This window comes from Gekko japonicus, unplaced genomic scaffold (genome assembly GCF_001447785.1).
Source record: "Gekko japonicus isolate JY-2015 unplaced genomic scaffold, Gekko_japonicus_V1.1 scaffold235, whole genome shotgun sequence".
Classification (NCBI taxonomy): domain Eukaryota; kingdom Metazoa; phylum Chordata; class Lepidosauria; order Squamata; family Gekkonidae; genus Gekko; species Gekko japonicus.
Genome location: NW_015163610.1, coordinates 460,524 through 470,947, shown reverse-complemented (window position 1 = coordinate 470,947; position 10,424 = coordinate 460,524). Strand labels below are relative to the sequence as shown.

Genomic DNA, 10,424 nt, shown 5'->3' with positions numbered 1-10,424 from the left:
CCTGCTGGATTTCCCACATGGAATGCTCCTTTCTGTGGCTAGTTGTTTTAAATCCATAACAAGCAATACACACAGTTCCACTGGCCCACCAGGACCTACCAGCCACCCTGAGCCCGCTTTGCGGGGAGGGCGGGGTATAAATCTGATAATAAATAAATAAATAAATATCTGATTCTATTCCCAGTATTCCTACAAGGAGTGGTCTTATTAAAAAGAATAATAGTTGCTTCAGACAACAGTTTCTAGACAGATGTCATTTACTTGCCTCCAATCTCAATGTATGTGTTTTAAAAAATGAGCTCCAGTCCAGAAAAGAAGTGGGGGAGCAGAATTATTTTGACTTTCAATTTAAGATTCAAAAATATCCTAGTTTCCTCGTGCCTCCCACTTCTTTGTCAACCCTGTGTCCTTCTAGGCCATGTTTGAGGGAGGCTTTCTTCACAGCTAAACTATCATCTCTCATAACAGCTGAACATATTTTCAGAAACTCTGCTCCAGATTGCTCACTTCTGATCCTTTTCTATCACTCATTCCTGTTTCCCCCACTTTTCTTTCCTCAGCCCACATTTACCAATGCTGCCCCAACCATTTTCCTACTGCTGCCTCCTTCAACCCCCCCACCCTTCCAAGGTCCAGATTCATTTTCCTCTTCTTCTCTTGGTCCTTTCTCTTATTCGATGTTGAATGCCTCCTCCATCTCTTACCCTCATATCCAATGTATTCATGCCTTGCTACTAAGAATGCCTGTCCCCACTAGGGTTGCCAAGTCAAAATTTCTTACCGGCGGGGGCGCCTCGCCGGGCTCCAGGAGTGACACGCGACGTCGATCACATTGAAGGTGTGGCCCCGATCGTCGGAGGGAAAACCATAGAGTTTTTCCTCCGACGATCGGGGCCACGCCCCAACGTGATTGACGTGGTTGCGTCACCTCTGGTGATGCAGCCACGCTGTGCTTCAGGGGGCGGAGTTCCCCCCGGGGCCCGAGTCCGAAGCGGGGGTTTATCCACCCCCCACCCCCACTTGGCAGCCCTAGTCCCCACAATGCCTTGCAGCTTTCTCCCACTCCACCTTTCAGTGCATTATTTGTTCCATTCCCATTGTGCCAGACTTTTTGGACCCAGTTTAGTCTTTCCCCCCCTCCCTGGACCTCACCCGTTTCCTTTCTCTCACCATTCTTTCTAGGCCTTCTGCCCCTCTCCTTTTACTGACAAAATAGCACAAGGTATCTCATCAACTTATACTGAAAAGCCAAGCATGGTAATGGATTTCAGTTCTCTGTACTGGCTCACAGAAACATTTAAAGATATACTGAATTTCCCCTCGGCTGAAAAATGTTGAATGACCCTATCCTACTTCTCTATATTTTCGTCAATTATAGCCAGAACAATTAGGAATTACTATGACTGGCCATAACAGTGGGAATGATTAGGGTCAACTTTTTAGTACGAATCCCTGAAAGGTGCATATAAGTTTGCACCAGAAATGGTAAAACAGCATGCAAAGAAGAAGAAGAATTGGCTTTCATACCCCACTTTTCTCTACCCTAAGGAGTCTCAAAACGGCTTACAATCACCTTCCCTTCCTCTCGCCACAACAGGCACCTTGTGAGGTAGGAAGGGCTAAGAGAGTTCTGAGAAAACTATGACTGGCCCAAGGTCACTCAGCAGGCTTCATGTAGAGGAGTGGAGAATCAAACCCGGTTTTCCAGATTAGAATCCACCGCTCTTAATCACTACACCACACTGCTTCACACCGGAGAGCGGGAGCTACTTTTTCTGCTGCTAGTGTTCCCTCTGTATACAGTGATGTGAGTTTTCTGGGGGGGAAAGAGAATCAGAACATTTTCTAGAAAATTATCTGATATCTCTCCCTTATAATAAAGCAGTAGTGGGGACCAACGTTCTAAAATGCCCGCCTTTAGTGTTTGGCCGGAAGAACTGCCACTCAGAAGACACTGGCTGGGTTGACTGGCTGCTTTGTGCAGTCCCGCCCAGCGTTTCAAGGTCTTTTGCATATGGAAGCTGATTGGACTTCACTCCATTCCACACCTCAAACTCCCCCCCCCCCGCAAGGCAGTTGGAATTTCAGTTGCATATGGGAACTACTGTATTCTGAGGTAACATATGTCCTCACTCACAACACATCACTTCCCCTGTAAAAGAAACAAACCCAATAACACAATCACGCCACACCACAAAGAAGACAGATCACACCACAAGCAGAATACCACAAGGCAAAAAAAGATAGGAAAAGGTGCCAGCAGTCACCCCATTACTGCCACAGATGGTGTGCAGGTCCCAGGTTCATGTTTTAAAAGCAGCCTGGGGAATTATGGACCATTCACACACTTTCAACCTTAACATACCTCATAGAGTAGTTGTGTGGATCATATGGGGGAGAGGAGAATGATGTCAGCTGCTTTGGTTCCCACTGCAGGGAAAGACTGCCCTTTCCCTAGGCAGAGGCTGGGGGGTGGGGGATGTAAAACTTAAGACAGACAGGCAGATAAAGGTTGGCTGATGGTTGCCTGGAAAGGACATAGGGTTGCCAACTCAAGGTTGGAAACTTCCAGGATATTTTAGGGATGAAGCCTGCTGAGGGTGGGGTCTGAGGAGGAGGAGGAAGAGGGGGACCTCAGACAGATACAATGCCATACTGCCCACACTCCAGACAAGCTGTTGCCAGTCTCCAGGTGACAGCTGGAGAGCTCTTAAAGCTTTGGTGCTAATTCAAAGTGTTGCAATTTATCAACAGAGTACCCCTCCGCCCAATGCTGCCCTCTACAGAATCCACCCCCCAAACCTCCAGGTATTTCCCTCCTTAGAGCTGGCAACCCTACATTCCCCTCAGTGCCTGTTGGTAGGCAACTAAGATTGGTCCTGTCACCTACTTTGGCCTTTGGGAGAAAACACATTGGGGCCAGTCCTGATAGGGTTGCCAACTCCAGATGGGAAATTCCTGGAGATTTGAGGGATGGAGCCTGAAGAGGGTGAGGTTTGAGGAGGGGTGGGACCTCAGACAGGTACAATGCCATAGACTCCACCCTCCAAACCAGTCGGTCCCTCATAGGGAACCATTGTTGCCAATCTCCAGGTGAGGGCTGGAGAGCACTCAGAATTACAACTGCTCTGCAGAAGGGAGGGCAGAAGTCAGCTGAAGTCAAAGGGGCAGATAATGGTAGGTTGATGGTTAGCTGGGAAGGAGATGTGGTTGCCAACTACATGCTGACAAATTCCTGGGGATTTGAGGGGTGGAGCCTGGAGAGGGTGGGGTTTGCGGAGGGGTGGGACCTCAGACAGGTAGAATGCCATAGACTACACCCTCCAAACCAGCCATTTTGTCCTGGGTAACAATTGCTGCCAATCTCCAGGTGAGGGCTACAGATCACTCACAATTACAACTGCTCTTCAGGTAGCAGAGATCAATTCCTCTGGAGAAAACAGTAGACTCTGTCATTATACCCTGCTGAGGTCACCACAGCAAATTGACACTGTTTGCCCAAAGCCAGAGCACTGCCCCAGAGCCTCTTTCTAGATCCCATTGTATTGCTTTCACAACGGGTTTTACTGCTAGTCCTAAATAAAACGTGTTTTGATTTAGTATGTTTATTTTCACTTATATTTTGTAAACAAAATACCCCATGTTTATTTTATGGTCCAATAGTAACAAATACTTGAACTGAAATATTCTAGCTGTATCAAGTCATTCTAGCTGTATCTGAAGAAGTGAGCAGTGACTCACGAAAGCTCATACCCCGCCACAAATTTTGTTAGTCTTTAAGGTGCTACTGGACTCTTTTTTCTACTGCTACAGACAGACTAATACGGCTACCCATCTTGAAATATTTGATTTGGAGGAAAATCATATGTTTTAAATATTATATTAAAACAAATTCAAAGCTTTACATGGAAACTATTTTTTATTAGAATAATACTTGTAAACATTTCAAGAAAATATAGCATGCACTCCCCTTATATTGCTTCAGTTTGAGAGGAAAAAATGCACTGAAAAGTGTTGACACATGAATTTTAGTACACACAAAGAACTGTGCATCATATGCTGTGGATGTGGTTATCCATTCATTTATTTCATCAGAATTTAATTTTCATCCACAAAGATCACTGGGGCACCTTTACTTATTTACTTTTACTTCTTACTGTTTTTACAACCTAAGTTATAAAATGCAAACCCTCATCTCATGGGAGGATAGCCTAAAATTAGTTCAGTGGAGCTCATCACTTGTATTTCTTGCATTATTTGCTGTGCCCTTTGTCCTCTCACAAACTTGTGGGGGTGAGGCCCGCTATAAAGTGAAGTTTGGAGAGTCTAAGAATGCAAACTCAGAGCTCAAACACACAAGAGAAAGATCACATATCTCACTCCATCCATAAAATACAAATTTCAGTTTTGTAGCCTCAATTTACCTCACAGCTATTAACAGACAGGAGAGAATAATTAGCCCTTCATTCTCCAGTCTATTTTACTATTTGAAACTGGGCTGTTTCCTTTGTTATTAGAATTTTAGGGGGGGGGGAATACAGCCCTTCCCTTTAAAATTCTAACAGCAAACCAGGGATTCCAGTTCAAACAACAAAAGTGAATGGGCACTGAAAGGCTGAACACCCTCTCCATTCCCTGTCTGGCCCTGAGGCAACCTGAGGATGCATGAGACTACAATTTGCACTTTATTAATGAAACAAGACATATGATATTTGTCTATCTGTTTGAGCCCTCAGAAATAATGTTTGTTTAATCATTTCTATCTTGCTTCATTCAGCAAACATATTTGAAACAGCTTACAGACAATTAAAAACAATACAAACAACAATGGCATATTAAAATCACTTTTAAAAACATAATCCATAGAAAACCTTGGTAAACAAATATGTCTTTCACTGGCATGCAAAAGTTAGCACACTTAATAGTAGCCAAACATCTATGGGGAATTGTATAATCAAGGTGCCACCACAGAAAAAGCTCTGTCTTAAGTGGACACCTATTTTTGTCCAGTCACACGAACGGTTTTGGGCTGGGAGAGGGACGGATCGGGGGCGCAGCAAACGGGCGTGATCCCACCGCAACATCTGGGAAGCGTTGCGCACCCGTCCCCGATCCGGCCCTTCACCCGAAAAACCGCAGCAAAAATAAACCACCTACCGAGGTGGTTTTTCCAGCACGCCGCATCAAAGCCTGGTCGTGGGATCGCCGGCGTGTCCTTCTGCCGGCGCATCCTCGGCTCCTGGCTGAACTGCGCATGCTCAGACATGCGCAGTTCAGCAGTCTCCCTTTCCCCACCGTGGCTTCCCCTGGCATGTGATCCTGGCGGGGAGGGAATGCGCCGCGGCTCAGGGGATCAATGTGATCCCGCCACCGCGTGTTTCTTTTGGTGTGGCCCGTTCCTTTCCCCCCCGTGTGGCAGGGACCCGAGTTCACATAATGGTGGCACATGGAGGAGGGCTTCATATGATGCCTGCAGTAATTAGCAGGTTCATATGGGAATATGTGGTCCTTCAAACAGCTTGGTCACCACCAACACTCGGTCATAATCTTGCTGACTGATTTTGGATTACTTAAAACTTCTGAACTGCTTGCTACATATTGAGCACCTTGCAATACAGCAGTTTAGATGTGATTAAAGTACAAATAATGGTGGTCAAATCATCTTTTTAAAAAGCCCTTTTCACAAATTAAAATGAATGTAAGTACATCCTGTCTTGTATGTGCATAGATCTAGCTGTAAGAAAGAGCCAACATGCATTCGCTTTACAAATGAAACCAGAGATCAGTATCTGAATAAATGTGAGATTTCAATCACACATTCAGCTGTACAAGCACTGAAAGTAACATGAATCACTCAACATATATATCAAGAAAAAAATCAGGTATGCACTGTAACAGATTGTACGTGCATTCACTGTCACTTGTGAACAGGTCTTAGGAAGGGCCACAGGTTAGAGCCAAACTAAACTTTTCACTCATGCAAGGGACTTTTGTCAGTGGAACAAAACACCTCTGCTTCCCCGCTCAGTGAAGCCCACTTATCTCCCCCAAAAGCTGCTCCTGGGGGCAGGGGGCCCTCAGAAAAAGCATGAGGAGCAAACTGGGGATTTGCAGCAGGAAGGGAGAATTCATGGAAATTACCTTCTGTTAGTGGGAATTTTAGTCTGGATCCAAGCCCACAGCGATCAGATCAGTCCAACTGGGCCAAAGGTGTAACATGTCACAGACAAGACCAGACTCTCTAGTAGAAAACACGGATATAACAGCACCCCCATTTGTGAGTTTTTACCAAGGCACACCTGGGTCTTGTAGTGCACCTGTCTACTGTGTAGGCACAAAGCTCCTTGGCAGAGTGCTCGAGACAAATTTTAATAGAAAATATCTAGGCAATCCAATCAGATGTTCACCTCACATTTAAGTGAGGGAGCTCAATCAAGGTAACTTCGGCAGGCAATCATGTTCATGTTAATGTTCTCAGTATCTCTAATTTCTGACACCCCTGCCCCAAGTTTAATGCCATTGGCCACTAAAAGGTTGAGCACTGTTACAGGAAAATCACAAGATATAGGAATTAGTAATTCTTTCCCTATAGCTACTCCATTTAGGAGGGAGCAATACACCATGCCTACAATGGAGCCAGTGTTCACAGCAAAGCACCCCTCTCTTTGCTGTGGTGATAAAGCTTCCTCTTATTTAATTGCTGTTTGAAGAACATTATTGCAGCAGGAGGAATGAAATGGGAACAGTATGTAAATAATAAAGTTTTAATATTTTAAAAGCTAGTTCTTTTTAATTAGAGTTTAACATTCCTGGGGACTCTTTATCAAAAGGAAGCAATACAGGCCCATCTGCAGATGAATAAGCAAGTTCAGAGATGGTTTCACTGGCTGTGACACAGCCGAGCCTTCCATCCTGCGATTCTTGAACAAGGACAACAACTCCCTTAGAACTCTGCTGAAGTTTCAGGGGATCCATCTTTCATAGTGAGAAGTGCCCTTCGGGGGACAAAGTTCTTTGCTCCCTTATACAAAATTAACATGTGCTGCAAAATAGTGATCCTTTTTCCAACTTTGGCAAAGCTCTTGTGGGGGTGGGGGGATGTTAGATATCCTGCCGTGGATTGCTTCTGTTCAAAGCCAGTTACCACTTTAAAGGAGATTATTCACAGTCTAAAGTACAGTATGATCTTCCCCGTTTCCTGAGAAAATGCTTTCCAAGAGAGATGGGGAGAATAGCACCGGGTGCAGTTCTGTGGACTGCCTCATTTAAAATGGCTGTTGCAGTTGTTTTAAAGGAAGTCATCTGCAGCACTGTGCTCAACACAATCCTCCCCATCTATTGGAAAAAATCTACAGCCAATAGAGAGAAGGGAACATACTGCCGACAATATTGTCAGAGAGGAGCAAACAGATGCCTCCTTTAAAGCAGAAGCTGCATTTTAACTTATGTTTGTGTGCCTGCTTTTGAAATAATGCCAAGACAGGGTCCTAATTTTGTAGAGGCAAAAATGTTTCACAAAAAGGACTCAGTCCTAGCTATCCTATACAATTCTTCACAAGATAAGAGTTACAGCTTGCTTGCTGTGACAATTCACACAACCAAAAATGATGAGAAAACTCTGAATGGATTCATGTGGACCGCTTGGCATTCGCTGGGGTAATGTATCACTGCTTTAACTTGTACCAAATTCATACTTCAATCTCTATGTGTAGCTCCCTAATGCAATAATAACTTTCAATAACTTTTCAGTAGCACAGCAAAAATGAACTGAGTTCTTGTACGGGCGCATGGGGAAGCCACCAGTGTTCCCTCGAAGCTGAGTTAGTGTGAGCTAGCTCACAGTTTTTTAGCCTACAGCTCACACATTTTTGTCTCAGCTTAGGAAGAAATGGCTCCAGAGCAGACTAATTTAGGCAGCAGCCAAATCGCTCGCTCACCACTTTCATGCCAGCAGCTCACAAAGTAGAATTTTTGCTCACAAGACTCCACAGCTTAGAGGGAACATTGGAAGCCACCATATGACCACTATACTATGAAGCAGTCTCTGCATAGATCTATTCAACTAATGTGTGGCAATTCAGTTGTCTGAACTGATCCTCAAAAGATTCAAAGGAATTAGGAAGCAACTTGTACTAAATTGGAAGGGCTGCTGACAGCAGGAATTAAAGGGAGAAAATTCAGAGGCCCTGCTCACTCTGTGCATCCCTGGAGCCAAGCTTTATTTTATGTGACTTGTTTTATGGTATTTGGATTGGTTCTGGTTGGTATGGGGGGGGGGGAGCAGTGAGAACATTTGTATGGGGGCCTGTGGAGGCTCTCAGCAGCCCTGAATAGGAAAGGAGCAAATGCTAGATAAATGTAGGATGTGCTGTCTTGGTATTACTTAAAATTCACTGAACATATACACTGGGAAAGGTACATACTCCCTAATGAACTCCATAAACATGTATACCATTTAGGGAAAGGGGAAAAGAGTGTACATGTTAGGGGGGACAAGTTCTTAGGTAGCATAGGAAGCAGCAGTGTGCACCCCCCCCCTCCTAGTGTAGGGTATACTTACGATTTTGTTTGGGCAAAAAACAAGATGTGTGTGTATGTGTGTATGTATGTATTTCAATTCCCTAAGTTTGCCAGTACGATATTATATGCTAACAAAGTCATGAATTATACATGTTTTGCCCTTAAACCAGTAAAATAAGTTTAGGTTTGACAAAGTAAATATAGCACATATTTCAATTTCCACCACATTTTCCATTTTTTAAAACCTACTCCCTTCTTGGTGGCTTCAAAATTCCCACAAAATGTGTACCTTTACTGAGGAATAGCTTTGCCTGACAATACAAAAAAACTGCACACGTGTCACAGAGAATGTACAGGCAGGGTCAGCTGTGAGAGGAGGGTTATTGAAGCAGTAGATATGAAAAAAGGAGAAGGAAACTACACCAAGATGGTACAAATATGAGCACACTTTGCAGGTAATCTATTGGACCAGCTCCAGGCTTTGCAGAAGATCGGCAAAATAAGGACCCATGAATTTCCCATCTCTCCTGATCATTTCTGGTCAGCAAACTCTCCCGAGTTAACACACTTTAACCACTCAAAATCCTGATGAGACTTTGTACTGTGCTGGATTGACTGCATGGTGATGAAGGCAACTATAATGCTCTGTATAAGGCCAGCATTATATCAACTGGCTTCCCATTTGTGCCCAGGCCCAATTAAAACTGCAGGTTTGGACCTCTGGTGCCTTGTTGATCTGTGGTGTGTGTGTATTTATCTCCCCTAAACAAATAGCTGCGGTTCAAAACACCTTGACTGCCTTCACCAGTATTAATCTTAGGGTTATCAGACCCACCCACCCCCGCGGAGGCTGGGGTCTCCCACTGACAGGCAGTGTTCCCTCTAAGCTGAGTTAGTGTGAGCTAGCTCACCGTTTTTCAGCCTCTGGCTCACACATTTTTGTCTCTGCTCAGGAAAGAGGGCTCCAGAGCAAACTAATTTCTGCAGTAGCCAAATCACTCGCTTACAGCTTTTATGCCAGTAGCTCACAAAGTAGAATTTTTGCTCACATGCCTCCACAGTGTGAAGTCCGGCGCTTAACAATGAGTCGGAGAGTGATTTCAGCAAAAGACTCAAGTTTATTCAGCTCTTTGTTCACTTCTTCGACACGGTACAACATCTGATAGCCCGAACAGTTTGTCCATTGAAACTGCTCGGTATTTAAACATTCCCGGCTAATGTAGCCACTCCTACTATACACATATCAACCTATCAGGTTGAGCACATAAGGACCAATCACAAACGTTCCCGCTTGCAGCTTGCTTGAATGTGATTGGGTCGTTAGTCTTGGAATTGAATCCCCTGTCCAAGACGAAGCTTAACATAGCTTCCCAATGGGATGTTTCACACACATCCTAATGTACTCATGGCAGCTATGAATACATTACAATTCCCTCCCCCCTAAGCAAAATACATCATGAACAATCATAATCACTTAGGTAGGTGGGTGCACGTCTCGTTCTCTGAGACCTACGAGGTGTACTCGCCTCAGGGCTTCTTTCCTTCAGTGGCACTCCGTTTGACTCTGGGACCTCAGAGTCAGGAACATTCCCGTCCGTTACCGGTGGTTCAAGATTAGGGGTCTGCCCTGTCTCTTGACCGCTACTGTAGCCCTCAGGCTCTTCAGTACCTGCCTCTTCTAAAGGCCATGGGAATTCCTCAGTGGACTCAGCCGGCTGCACGGTAGAACGGTCAGTTGCCCACCGTTGCCTCAGCTGGTCTATGTGCCTACGCCACTTGCACCCATCTGCAAGCTGTACCACATACATTCTTGTACCAATAACATCGGTAATAGTGGCTGGGAGCCACAAGTGACCACTGGCATAGTTACGAGCATACACTTGCTCACCCTTTTCATATGTCCG

General features: G+C 44.7%; 1 protein-coding gene across 1 annotated transcript in view; it reads right to left on the bottom strand.

The window, feature by feature from the left end:
• The window catches only part of EPHB1 (EPH receptor B1), a 441,868-nt gene that overhangs the window by 57,216 nt on the left and 374,228 nt on the right, over nucleotides 1-10,424 (bottom strand). The window lies entirely within an intron of this gene.